The sequence below is a fragment of the Aythya ferina genome (genome assembly GCF_964211825.1).
Source record: "Aythya ferina genome assembly, chromosome: 4".
In the NCBI taxonomy this organism is placed as follows: domain Eukaryota; kingdom Metazoa; phylum Chordata; class Aves; order Anseriformes; family Anatidae; genus Aythya; species Aythya ferina.
In genome coordinates, this window is record NC_140300.1 from 179,006 (window position 1) to 192,804 (window position 13,799).

Sequence of the window (13,799 nt, forward strand, 5' to 3'; positions counted from 1 at the left end):
TTCCACTCTTCTGCGGCACAGCAAACTCATTCCCGGTCCGTATTCCTCTGGCTGGTACACTATTATCTACCGTTCACCTGATTAACTCTGTTGGGTAGGCTGTTGAACTCTAGCTCCTCTAGCGTTCTCTCTAAGTGCTGTATTAAGACACGATTTTTAAACCTAGGGAAGTAATTTCATTTCTTCTTCCAAAAACAGCAGTTAAATAACTCAGTATTATTTGGCCACGACAAACAGTATTAGCGGAGGCTCTCTGTTTCCAGCATGGAAGAGCTTCCCTCATTTCTGACGCCAGAATGGCAAATTTAATTTGATACAGCCATCTTTCCCCAACCCACGCAAATTCTGGGTCTTTCTTCCATAACCACCCGTATCTTTCTATTTCACACTTCAGCTCTAGGTAACGACCATTTACTTCAGAAAAATACAACGGCAGTTTGACCGCTGAAACTGTAATAATTTAAGTATGTCAAAACAAAACACTTGTTTTGGAAAAGACTGAGATTTGCTATCATGAACAACGTTAGCGTTTAACTCCGAATCATTCGTATCTATACAAACCTTGCTCCTTCCCTTATAGCAAATTCAATGAAATACTTCTGAGTTTCCATCGGTCCTTGTACGTACCTCCTCAAGAAGAGAGAAGATTTTTTTCACGATCTTAAAGAAGAGATCCAAACGGATATTAGAAACAGATCTTGTAAATGCATTTTCAGTAAATCTCAACAGCCAAAGGAAAAACAACAAAGCCTAGAGTTTCCCATTTCTGCATACAGTAATGCACGTAAGAAAAAAAAGCCAGCATACCAATAATTTGAAGTGATATCGATTAGCTGATATTCAAATGTAACGCTGAATTTTGTTCTCTTAAAAGAGCAGTATCTAGAAACACCTGCCCTTGGAAAATGCAGACTAGGTTTAATCAGCAGAGAAGCCTTGCATCTCCACGAACACGCTGCCATGATCAGCAGTTAATAGAAACAAAGGGATACCAAGCCACGTTTCAACCTAGAGCTGTCATTTTTGAAAGCAGAGGTTTAAGATAACTACTCTTTACAAGATGACCGATCTATGTGGAGCATGAGCACGATTGTCTCGTATAAAGTTTAACAAAAAAAAAAAAAAAAAAAAGTAGCGCCAAAGAATGAACCGGACACCTTAGATGTGAAACAACAGTATTTTTTCATTGGTTTCTGTGTTTTCTTCTCTGAACCAACTATGAAAACACGAATGGCGCTGTGACTAAGCCTGCTTAAGAGTGCTGCAGTAAGGACAGTGAGGATATAAAGTTGGACTGTGAATACATGTACTTACTTTCTTGTTCTTCCACTACTTGTACACGACTAATCAAAAATCATTCCAAATCTGAGGTTTTATTTTCAAAATAGATCCTCATTTCAAGAAAAAGTCTTCTGTACCCCTAGCCTATTTTTAATACACTAATAAAGAACTTACTTCTTCCACGTTTGCGAACCTCTTTCACCACTCTGATTTTAATGCCAGCATCGCTTCCCTCCAACATCGTAGGTGTTATTTTAAATCAATTTGGCACAGATTCAGAAGTAGACTCCATCACTCGTTTTTGGTCATCTCCAGCCACGCTGTAATTTAGAGGCCCTCGAACAAGTGCATTGGTACCAGGTTTACGATCCAAGCCGTCTTTGCATCATTTAAGCAATTGAACTCATCATGTAGAGAGTCTAAGTCACCAGGTGACATTTCATCCTCTCCCTTAACAGCTGGAACCGAAGAAGCCATTTGCACAGACAAGCCATCAATTTGCTTTTCCAGCAACTGACAGTTTTCTGCTTTCTTCTCTCCATTACCATCTTGGACAGTACTGATACCAGTGTCTGAAAATTAAGAAGGAGCTTAGTAGTGCATATAACTGCAGGATCAAAAAACACAGAAGGACGTTATTCTGCATCCCTTCTTGTTGAAAGTACTGTGGAGAGAGTTACTCAGCACTGTCAGATCACTTCAGTAGTTTTATTCACCCTTTGACGCAACCACAGGAATACCTCCTTTTGGGCTGCTACCGTCTCATATGACTGTCGTGAAGTTATTTGCTGTATTCCCATTTCAGTGACTAAAGTAAACTAAAGTTTCCCCTCCTTCCCCGAGTTCCAGCAAATTTTTCTTTCGACTCTGCTGCAACAGGTGGGTAAATTACTATTTGTGAGAAATTTAAAAATTTTTTTTTTTTTTTTTTACACACTTTCCTTCCCCACTTCTCCCTTCCCCACTATAGAATACACAAATGAGAATTAAAAGCTGAAATGAAATCCTTGCTACCGCCAAACCATCGTGGTGAAAGGTTTCAGCACTTTTTAGAAACAGTTCCAAATTATTGCTCATTCAGGACTTCGTTACCTATAGCAACAGCCTGTTTGTCTAAGCCGACCAAAGAAATTCAGTCCCAATTAACTCTAAAACTTACGTGTCCTTTTGAATTAACACAGAAAGCACGGAGACCTTTTTTTTTTTTTCCTGCACATTATGTCCATTTATGACCACACAAGTTCCTGTACTACAACAACTCCAACATACTTTTATTTGTTGGCATGCCTTTGAGGTTCAGATATGGTGACGGAGATCCAGCAGCACAGGGTGGCCCTTTCCCACCAACATGGTTTGTCACAACAGTGACTGTGGCCGTCGCAATAGCGGCGACGTGCTACGCCTTCTCTCTTTAGTGATGCTGGAGTATTGGGCTCTCCAGGACGCTTGATCTTATTCTGAGGCCCAGCAACAAATTTATCTGCTTCATCTATCATCGTACCCTGAAAAGACTTTTTTTTTTTTTTTTTTAATATAAGTAAAAAACAATTGCTTCGTCAATTCACTACCAGAGTATTTGCCTCCGTGTTACAATTCAGTTACTTTTCAAATAATGATACAGCAGATAGCAAGACTTCTCCTACCTTCTCATCCTGTTTGAACAGACTGCCAAGTGTATGAAGAAGCCTTTTTGGTTGATCTGGATCAATCTCCCGAAGGGGTGAAGGCATCATTTTCAACTACTCCTGATGATTTCCCCTTTGAGCAACAGGAACGCCGTGAAGGCAGTCTGCAGCAGAACAAGGTATCTAAATTTAGTCTACCTTAAGACTAAGGAAATACAAGCCTCGCATGCTTCCATTTCCAGTGTTAGCATTTAAGATCTAGAAATCACTATTTCCTCCCTCTACAAAACAAAGGAAAAGCAAAAGGCAAATAAAGCCCCTCTTTCCTTTCACCATCACTATAAGAACATCTACTGCATCCTGTTGCACAGGAAAGCTCACCCATGAAACTGAATTTTCAAATTCCAAGCACGCACAACATGTTTTGTGACAGAAGGCAGAAATTTCATTCTTTTCCTTCGGAATCTAGGGAAGGACGACTGACCCAAGAAACGATGCAAAGTCTACTTCCTCTCCCACACCGAGGACAGAAACACTACTTAGGTGAATTAAATAGCTGTACCAGAATATTAATAAATAATTGTGTCCATTTACCTTCATCCTGCCCCACGATATCCCTGTGTGTTTTCAGAAGATTGGTTCTCATTCCGGTTAGCTGATCTAGAAGACTGTGACAAGACATATCATATGCATTTCTGAATGCCCGTGGCTTCAAATCCTAGTTTTATAATAAAACAAGTAACTTTCAGTTAACCCGCGAGTTCTCACGCACAAAGAAATTGCTCTGTGGGCTGTACTACCGTTAACTACTAAAAAACAAAACAAAACAAAACAAAATTCCAAAACAACTTCAGACATTCTGAACGTATTCTGAAACAACTTTCTTTCCATCTCTCCGGAAAGAGCTTTCCTCCTATCTGTGACAAAGGAAAAAAAAAAAAAAAAAAAGTTGTGATCGCGGGAGTCGTTACACAAAGCCACACTCTGTGAATTCACTACTACAGTTAAGATCATTTTTAGTCAAAAATACCTCGGCAGCAATGCTATCACTGCAAACATAGCGTTGCCAAAAAAAAAAAAAAAAAAGAAATTCAACTCAAGATATAGGAGAGGGCGAGCTAAAAGCACAAATAACATGACCGATGGAGGCTGCAACAACCACCTGGTAGATGGTTGTCCACAGCCCTCGGATTGCACGGTCGTCTTTCCTGACAAACGAATACTGAAAAAGAAATACTGAATACTTTTCAGAATACTGAAAAGAACAGAAAAGATACACCGTGTGTCCGCAAAAGCCTTCGGGGAGACTACTGAAAGGAAAACCAAACCAAAAAACTAGGAACAGCAAGTGGCGTATACGTCAGTTTTGTTAACAGAGCACCACTAATGTACCAGGAATTTCCACATTCTTCGCCCCTCCTCTACCTTGAAAACGTCACCCAATTCTGTCAGTGTCTTCACCATCAGCATTTATTTATTTATTTCGTTTTTCACGTGGACATCCGAGGAAAACATTTCGAGTACCCTGTCATCGAGGAAGAAGAGGAGAGGGGGGGGAAAAAAAAAAAAAAAAAAAAAGAGAGATGAGGGGGGAAGAAGCACTGCCATTCCTTTCCTCGGTAATGCGAGCAAAAAGCTCACGCGCTCAGCAACAACGTGCTTTGAAAGATAAAACACAGAAGAAACTGCACGTTATTTAGTCTCAGCTACAGAGTCACGTGTATTTGTACCTGCTCATTTATTCATCTGCCAGTGTATTTTAGTACAAACGCTACAGAACATAGAAACCGCAAGGTTACTACTACCTTTTGTGACCGACGCGATCTTTGGCAGGAACAGCTATCGAAAAAGAACCAACAAAATCCCCTTCGTCGACAGCCATCCGAACCTTTATCGTCTAACAGCAGTCCTACAAACATCCCCTGGGATGCTCAACTCCTGAAACTTTCTGTTCAACTTGAGGCAGAACAAGCCCTTACCCTGGGCACCTTCACCCAGCTCTCCACTGCTAGCAGAGTAGCACCCTGATACTGTCCAGGACGCGCTGCAGCAGCCTACTCGCTTACGCGTATTTACTGCAGCCTGGTTCGAGACGCGCACAGAGGGACCCACGAAAAATCCACCCTTTCCTTCAGAGAAGTAAATACATACATACATACGGACGACACGGTAAGGAAGAAAAGCTGAACACACAGCATGCGGTCCTTTACCGTGGGGCAGATCCAGCATCAGCACAAGGAGCTTTGGGGCACGTGAGCGATCATCTACACCGGCCATCGCGACAAGCCAAACTCACGCACACGAGCCTCGACCTAAAAACACAGAACACATTAAGTTCCTTTATAGCTTATGGAAGTAACAACCAGCATCTTAGATGCAGTTGGATAGTTGGATTGCATCAGCTTAGGGACTGCCTCCTTCAAAACGCACAGGGGGGTGGGGAAACCAGTCTTGGAAACCTGTTGCCTAACAGGAAGGAGACTGTTGTCTTCTCCTCCATAGGTGACGTTCTTCCAAGCATCGTCCTGCTCCTGGATTTTACCAGCCGCGACGGGATGGTCCTACCGGCGTGAGTCGGGAACGCTTCCCACGGGGTTTCTGTGACACTGAAGTAAGTTTTCCGCAGGTACAAGTAACGCAGCACGAGACGGCAAGGAAGCTAAGGCACCGTCTGCAGCACAGCACGTGTGCGATATTGGGCCTGAGGGGACCAGTCAAAGCCTGCAGTAATCGCTGAACAGGTGGGCAAGCAGGGAGCCCTACGGGAAACAAAGCTCACGTTCTGCAAAGCTCTTTTCCCGTCAAGAAGACGGCCTTTTCTATTCAGCGCATTTACTGAACTTTAGGCTACTTCCCATTTGCTTTGGCAAGTTAGCCTTTGCGTAAGCCAAGAGGTTTTAAACTGCCAAGCACCACTGATGGTTCTTGTTCTCCAACAACAGGGAATTTCAATCAGGGCACTCGTTAACAGGAAAGCCTGGCTCTGTTTCACACAAATCACGTACCTAAACCACGGAGACAGGAGTCTGCAGGAAGAACTCTTTAAAAGGTGAACTTAAAGAGAAGGATACTACTCATTTTTCCACAACTTCTGCAAGGACTGCGGCAAAAAAAGGCTGAACCAGGGACGTCTCTATCATCATCCCCTCTAGAATTCAGCAACTCCATACAGTTATGGGGCAAATACCACAGCTGCAGCGCAAGACAAACAAAGACCTCGAAGGTCACGTTTCTGCCTGCGTACCGAGTTCCGCTGGGAAGACCCCCCACCTCTGGAAAGACCCCCAGCCGCTCAACTCCCAAGCAACGTTGCCACGGCCAGTGCTTACGCAGAGTTTTGCTCTCTCTCGCTGCTCAGTACAGGCCCAAGGCCTCCTTTATTGCACACAGTTCAAGCAAAACTCTTGGGACATAACCAAGAGACAGACAGACAGACAGACAGAAATTGCCTCTCACGTCTGTCCTCACTGACCGCAACCAGCGTCCTGGAAAGCCCCGCAAGCACCGGTCTATTCCTAGGACAACTCCGAAAGCTGAGGCGGGACAAAGTTTAGCCTCTCGTACCAAAGACTGAGCAACAGACAGAGCCTGACAGGCCAGTTCATTCTAGGTCTAAGAGGCTACTACGACTCGGCAGGCACTACGTGCCTTCCTTCCCTTTGCGCTTCCCAGCGCCGAGCAGCTCGCGCTTCCGCAAATTCAATGAAGCCTTGGAGCCGGGGCTGCAGGAAGCTTACGAGCACGCCTTGATTCCACCCCGAGGTCGCTGCGACTTACCTGGGCAGTCGGGACGGACGGGCTGCTCTCTCTCCTGAGAACCCTGCGACCGCAGCACGCCAGCTGCGGCTTTCCTCGCTTTACCCGGTGCCCCACCTTCGCTCGGCAACAAACCCCGCAGGGGTCCTAGCGGCGGGGAGCTGCTTCTGCCCCGGTGAACCGCAGCACAAGGAGAGAGCCGGCTGTCAGGACGCAGGGAGAGGAAAGCCTCCGAGGCGCGGCGCGGCGCAGCCCAACGATCAAGCGCAGCGAGGACCCGCGCCCGGCCTCAACACCCCCCGCCCCTCCCGGCCCGACGCTCCGAGGAGGCACCCCCGGAGGCTCTCGCTCGCCTCACCGCCGGCAACCGCGCTCGCCGCCAGCGGCAACCTGCGCCTCCCGGCGCGCACGGCCCGGCCCCGGCCCGGCCCCGGCCCGGCCGCGCAGCCCGGAGCCCACGTGGCCGCCCGGCAGCGCAGAACTACAGCTCCCAGCATGCCTCGGGACGGAGCACTCCAGCCAATCCAGAGGGGCGTGGGCCACGCGCACGCAACGGCACCTCCTCCTGCTGCCCTCTCTGCCCCCCCCCGCCGCCGCAGCCGACCCCCTCTCCCCTGTCCCCTCTCCCCCAGCCCCCCGAAGCCGCCCCAGCTCCTCTCGTGCTCCGAGCATCTCCAGCATTTCAGGAACTGGAACCCTGGAACCGCTGACGTCTGGCACGTGTCAGAAACGTGGCAGGAGACGTACTCTGCTGTCGCAAGGCACTTGCAAAGCCGGCCCGACAGCTGAAGCAGACTCACACAGTCCACCGAGCAACTCGGGGCCCCCACTGCTGTCCACTCACCCTCATGCTTCGTTCAAGCTTCCGTGCCTACGCCCTGAGCTACAAGAAACAAAGAGAGAAGGTCACATCCACAATGGATACGCAAACAGTGCGGCACATGCAGAGGACTCAAACACAGAGACCGGAGCCAGACAAATAAAACAAACAAACAAACAAACTGAAGTCCACAAATGCCACAAGGCCGTGAATGCATAGCAGCCCCGGCAGGGGTAATGACAGACATACCCTTTGCAGATGAAAAAGGTGACCCTGCTCAGTCTCTTGGTAATACTGCACCAACACGGTCAAGCCTCTTGTAGCATGTCATCAAGCTGGTTTTAGTCCTCTGGAGAGTTACACAAGTGGGTTGATTCATCTAGAGATTAAAATACAGATCAAACACAGGAGCGTATCCCACCATCCCAAAAAAAAAGTGAGCCAGCAACCTCTGCTACATATCCCTCTATGAAGTGAATTCCAAGCCCTTAGAATTCCAGAAATCCATAGACTCCAGCCTGCCTAGAGAACCCGGCAACTGACTGAAGGAAAAACAAAGCACTTACCCCCAAAGAGCAGCCCAGGCAGAAGGAGCTCTCTGACGGCATACTTGGGGCTCATATACCTTTTGGTCCCACCCAGCACCCAAACCCAATCACCTGGGAAAGGGGAGGGGCAAAGCACATGAAAGTAGAAAGAGGAGGAGCAGCAGCTGTGGTTTATTTACTTATTTATAAGACTTAGCTCAACAGCATGCAGAGGGCAGACAGGAGAACTGGGGTGTTTCTAGAAGCAACAATCCCCATGCTTTCGCTGCAGCTTTGAATATTGAAAGGACAACACAACCAAGCAAGTAACTGAAGCTTTTTCAGCTCGAATTAGCTCAAACTTTTATTTACGCAGAAAGAACAATCTAGGAGCAGAACAGATTATACGCCAACAAAATCAATTCCGTTCCACTCGCAGCAAAAATCACTTACTTCAGCAGGCTATCTGAGAACCAAAAGGCTATGCTGATGGGTCAAAACACACTACAGGACACTGGGGCCGGGCCCTCCGCTGCACCCACTTAAAACCCATCCCTACACTCACCAAGGTGCAACCCCAACCCGAACACAGACGCAGCATTTCAGCCTCAACACAGTTTCCAGAACTGCTGGAAAGCAAGCTTCATCCTCAGCGAGGCGTGCTCAGGCTGCACAGGAGGGGGCTTCGGGCACCTCTTTGCCTACCGAAGAAGACCGCCATCAGCACCTGCTTTGTTCCGATCCTAAAGGCTAACATCACAGCCCACGTCGCCTGGGACACCTGATAAACAGAAGAGAAAGCAGCCATACCGTTTTCAAGCCGTCCCTGCACGTGTCGCTCCTCGATGATCTGCAACCTCTTCTCAAATCCTCAACCGCTTCTGTGGAGAGCCTGCCATGGCACCTGCAAAGCAAGACCCTTCGCAGTCACCTCGTGCTACTTGGCAGTTCTGCTCCAATCCAGCTCACAAACAGCCCGCCCTTCCCGTGCTGCTCTTCAGAGTGCAGCTTGGCCCCTCTGAGCCTGTGCGACACACCTGTGAAACAAAAAGAAAAGCATAGGCTGAAGCAGCATCCAAAGCCACAGCACAGCTGGGACAGTTACTCTCATCTGCTCCCTAACCTCTGCTCCCTCACCTGCCCTCGAGGCAGATGCTTCCATCTGCTCTCTTAGGCCAGCTACAACACCCCTGAAATATCAACAGGATTTTTACTGTACTTTGTGCAGTTAAGTAACTGCAGTGACAACTGCACCCCTAAAGTACCTGCTACATCTGTTCATCGCTCACCTTGCCAAAAGCAGCTCCGGTCAAGTCCCGCGTTGTACACTGTGTTTCAGCTTTAACAAATGAAAACGGTCACAAGATAATCATTCAGCTGCCAGCATTAGCACCCATCCCTCAACAACACAAAGGGACCCCGTTTACAATATTATCATTTCGAAACAGCAGCCCCCATACCTCAGCACACCTCAGAAGTAGACCAAGCCAGTCACCGAGCTGCCTACGGAGCGCTGAACAGTTCCGGAAGGAGCTCTTTCCTGTGACAGGTTCCTCCAAAGGTTTACACTCTACTGGGGACAGGAGAGAAATAAAAATAAAAGTTTCAAAAACCCCTTATCTGTAAGCTTTCAAGATTCCACAGACCTCCTCCTCAAGCACACCGTTCAAGCACTATGCGAGCAGCTGCTCACAAGCAGCTCAACTCTTCCCCCCCACACGCACATCTGACAAACACCACAGAGATGACTGTGCCTGCTGCCCTTCAGTACGTGCGCAGAGGCAGACCAGATGTCTTCGCCAACACAGTCCGGACAATGTATTAGCACACCCATGCACTGCCACGTTAGCTGTCATCACTAACTGCCAGGCAGGACAGCTCCAGACCAAACACATACACACACAGCCACGCCACAAACACTACAAACAAAACACACAACACAAGGCGCAAGAAAAAGTGACCCCCGGAGGGAAGCCCTATGGCAACAGCAAGTCACAACAGGTGCTCTGCACCAGACCCAAGGAGAGACTCAAATGTCACGACACGCGACTGGAAGACACTGCCAGAACTGGGGTGATGGAGGCCTAAAAAGCCTTCCTTCAAGACAAGAGACCAGAAGGATGGGGACTGAAAACCCCATATGATTCAAAGATCGAAGCCGAAATTCCTTTAAGCGGTATATTCTTTATTGCAGCGCTGGATGCACGGGGGGATCTCTCCACCTATCGTGCATACCCAAAGCAGAAAGCAGTCTTGAATTTATACAATCAATCTATCAATATTCTACCGGCGCCTATACATATTCATTGCCTACCCCCGCCTTCCCTCGCTTCTCATGCTAATTAGCCTTTTGGCACCTTGCGCCTGAGTAGAGCCTCCCAAGAACTGTGGGCAGGGGCCTTTGGGACGTGGGCAGGGGTCTTTGGGAGGAAGACCCCGAGTCTTCCTCACATTGTACTTTTCACCTTTGGTCAGGAATCCGCTGAGTTGGCATGTTTCTTAATCGCAAGAGCTGGCTGTTGCTAATTCTTCCCTTTGTTGTGTCTTTATAATGAATTCCAACATCCAGTTTTGAGATTTATAGTCCTTACATTTGTTTCTCTGTCCGCCTGCCGCTTCCTTATCGTGAGTTCCGGTGTCTTGTTTCGAGATATACAGTCCTTGTCTGGGGACTGTCCTTGCCTCCCCAATACCTCCTTAATCACATAAGACGACGCTTAGGAAATCAATTCCCAAGCAAGAGCTCCTGATGCGGCCCAGATGACTTCCACAAGAGCGAGGATGGAAACAGATGCGATCTCAAACCGAATATGACGCACGAGACCTGAAACAGAACTGCACTTCAAGCAGCGACTGCAAGACAAGAAGCGCTCGGATCAGAGCCACGATGACAAAACAAGCACTGAGGCCCTTCAGCACCGCTACCAAGTCGCCTGTCTGGTCAGTCCAGTGTAAAAAGCTAGAAGGATATCAAGACCCGAGAAGCACAGAACAGACATTGCAGAAGCAACACTACAGGACAGACGAACAGAAGGAAACTGTCCTGCCTGGCGCACGCACTCACGCTACAAAATAATCCCGCTGCTTCTATTAGCCTGGTGACCCAGCCACAAGCAGCCTGAACGTGACCCAGCCTGAACCACCCTCGCAGCGGCACCAAGTATTTTCAGCCAGCTGGCTCCACGCTGCTCTGGCTCCCAGCTCCCATTAGCCACCCCAGATATGCAGATACCAGGTGCCCCCCAACTTAGCTCTCAGGTTGCTGCATGGTAAATTCCCTCCGCCTCAAGAAATACACAGGCACTGGTCGTCATCTTAGTCAATTGCCAGGCTCATCATCAGCTGCAAAAACAGAGTACCAGCATTCACTAGCATGCCGGTCATGATGCCCACCTTCTCCACAACGCTGACTACTGCTGATGCAACATACAACTATGCTCACCTGTTCCTCTCCAAATCCAAGCTCCAACAGTGCAACCAGTATCATCCACACCACCTGGGAAAACAAAGGGATTAAATGATCGTTGCGTTCACAACACATCACCCAATGGTGTGGTTTTTTTGGTGTTGTTGTTTTTGTTATTGTTGGTTTTTGTGTGTGTGTTTCCTGTATTTATTTATTTTTTAGTCTGCTTTAGCTCAACGGCATGCAGAGTGCAGACAAGAAAACTGGGGTGTTTCTAGAAGCAACAATCCCCACGCTTTTGCTGTAGCTTTGAATATTAAAAGGACAATACGACCCAGCAAGTAACTGGAACTTTCTTACCTGGAATTAGCTCAAACTTTTCTTCACATTGAAAGAAAAATCTAGGAGCAGAACAGATTATACACCAACAAAATTGAGTCCATTTCATCCCCAGAAAAAAAATCACATGCTCTCATCCCCTCCTGTACCTCAGCCGCTTGCCTACCCCACGTGGCACACGCTTCCATCTGTTCTCTTTACCCACTTATAGCACCTCTAAAAGGCAAACTGGAATTTTACTCTATTGGCTGTAGGAAAATAACTGCAGTGACAACCGCGCCCCAAACTGAGCCAGCAGCCCCTACTAAACATCCCTCTCCTAAGTGAATTCCAAGCACTTAAAATCCAGAAATCCATAGACTCCAGCCTGCCTAAACAACCCTGCAACGGACAGAAGGAAAAACAAAGCACTGTCCCCAAAAGAGCAGCCCAGGCAGAAGGAGCTCTCTGATGGCATGCCTGGGGCTCATAGAGCATTTAGCCCCGCCCAGCACCCAAACCCAATCACCTGGGAAAGGGGAGGGGCAAAGCACATGAAAGTAGGAAGAGAGCAAAAGGAGCAGCTGTGTTTTGTTTTGTTTTGTTTTCCTTTCCTTTCCTTTCCTTTCCTTTGTTTTTTAAAATCTGTTTTATCTCAAAAACATTCAGAGAGCAGACAAGAGACCTGTGGTGTTTCTAGAAGCAAAAATCCCCTTTTGCTTTTGCTGCAGCTTTTAATGTTGAACTGATAACGGCACCAAGCAAGTAACTGAAACTTCTTCAACTGGAATTAGTTTAAACACGCTCACCGTCATCTGCAAACACAGAGAACCAGCATTCACTAGCCCTAACCCTAACCCCAACCCTCACCCTAAACTCTAACCCTAGCCCCAGCCCTAGTCCCTAAGCCCAACCCTGGTTCCCGAGAACTTCATTTCCAGGCATGCTCTGGGCGCTCAACATGGCCTCCCGGAGGTCCGGAGGCCCAGAACTACATTGCCCGGCATGCTCCGGGCACCCAACATGGCCTCCCGGAAGTTCGGAGTCCCAGAACTACATCTCCCGGCATGCTCCGGGCAGTCAACACGGCCTACCGGAAGCCTGGTGCCGGAAAACTACACCTACCAGAATTCCCTGGACAGCCAGCACGGCCAATCAGAGGCCGAGTTTTCGAGAACTACATTTAACAGCGCTCACTGTAACCCTAGCCCTTCCCGCCCTTACACAAAAAAGCCTCAAGCCCTATCCCTAAACATCCTCGAAACCCCTACGGACCTAACCCAAACTATTTACCACACTAAACCCCTGAAGTCCTATGCCTAAAACCCCTAACCCAATAAATTAAGACGCTCAAATCCCAAACCCGCAAAATTGAGATGCTCAAATCCCAAACCCCCTTCCAAAAAAGAAAAAGAAAAATCAAGAAAAAAAAAAATCAAACAAAACAAAAACAACAAAAGGGGTAGATCTGGTGGCATCTGCCCTGTAACCCTGCAAAAATCACGAGGGACCTAGAACAACAAAGCAAACGCACAAAATAACATTGACATCCTATCCATAAATGTGCTATAACAATTAATCACCTCCAAAGAGCTTCAAGCAATAAATGCACATACTACTAGATCGGTTTCCTCTAAAAGATCGTACCAGACCCTGACCCACCAAAAGAACCCTGCATGTAGCTAACAGAAGCATCAACAAAGCACTGACCCCAAAGAGCAGCCCGGGCAGAAGGAGCTCTCTGATGGCATGCCTGGGGCTCCTATACCATTTGGCCCCGCCCAGCACCCAAACCCAATCACCTGGGAAAGAGGAGGGGGCAAACCACAAGAAAGAGAGCAGGAGCAGCAGCAGCTGTGTTCTTTTATTTATTTATTTATTTGTTTTTTTTTGTGCCTATCCCTAGTTTACAGCATGCAGAGTGCAGACAAAAGAACTGGGGTGTTTCTAGAAGCAAAATTTACCGTATTTATGCCTCAGCTTTGAACATAGAAAGGACAATACAACCAAGAAAGTAAATGAAATATTTTCCACGGGAATTAGCTCAAACGTTAGTGTTAGGTCAG

At 47.5% G+C, this 13,799-nt stretch overlaps 2 long non-coding RNA genes across 2 annotated transcripts; both read right to left on the minus strand.

Annotated features, from left to right (window-relative positions):
- Positions 1-1,163: 1,163 nt before the first annotated feature.
- On the minus strand, positions 1,164-3,716 carry LOC311435409. Its single transcript, XR_014692115.1, has 3 exons — positions 3,501-3,716; positions 2,925-3,070; positions 1,164-1,853 (listed from the first exon to the last, which is right to left on the minus strand). It is a non-coding gene; the product is annotated as an uncharacterized lncRNA (long non-coding RNA).
- Positions 3,717-8,346: 4,630 nt separating this feature from the next.
- Positions 8,347-13,484, minus strand: LOC311436749. The gene is made up of 7 exons (XR_014693081.1): positions 13,444-13,484; positions 11,776-11,816; positions 11,452-11,505; positions 9,470-9,582; positions 9,299-9,348; positions 8,820-8,913; positions 8,347-8,710 (listed from the first exon to the last, which is right to left on the minus strand). It is a non-coding gene; the product is annotated as an uncharacterized lncRNA (long non-coding RNA).
- Positions 13,485-13,799: the final 315 nt, after the last annotated feature.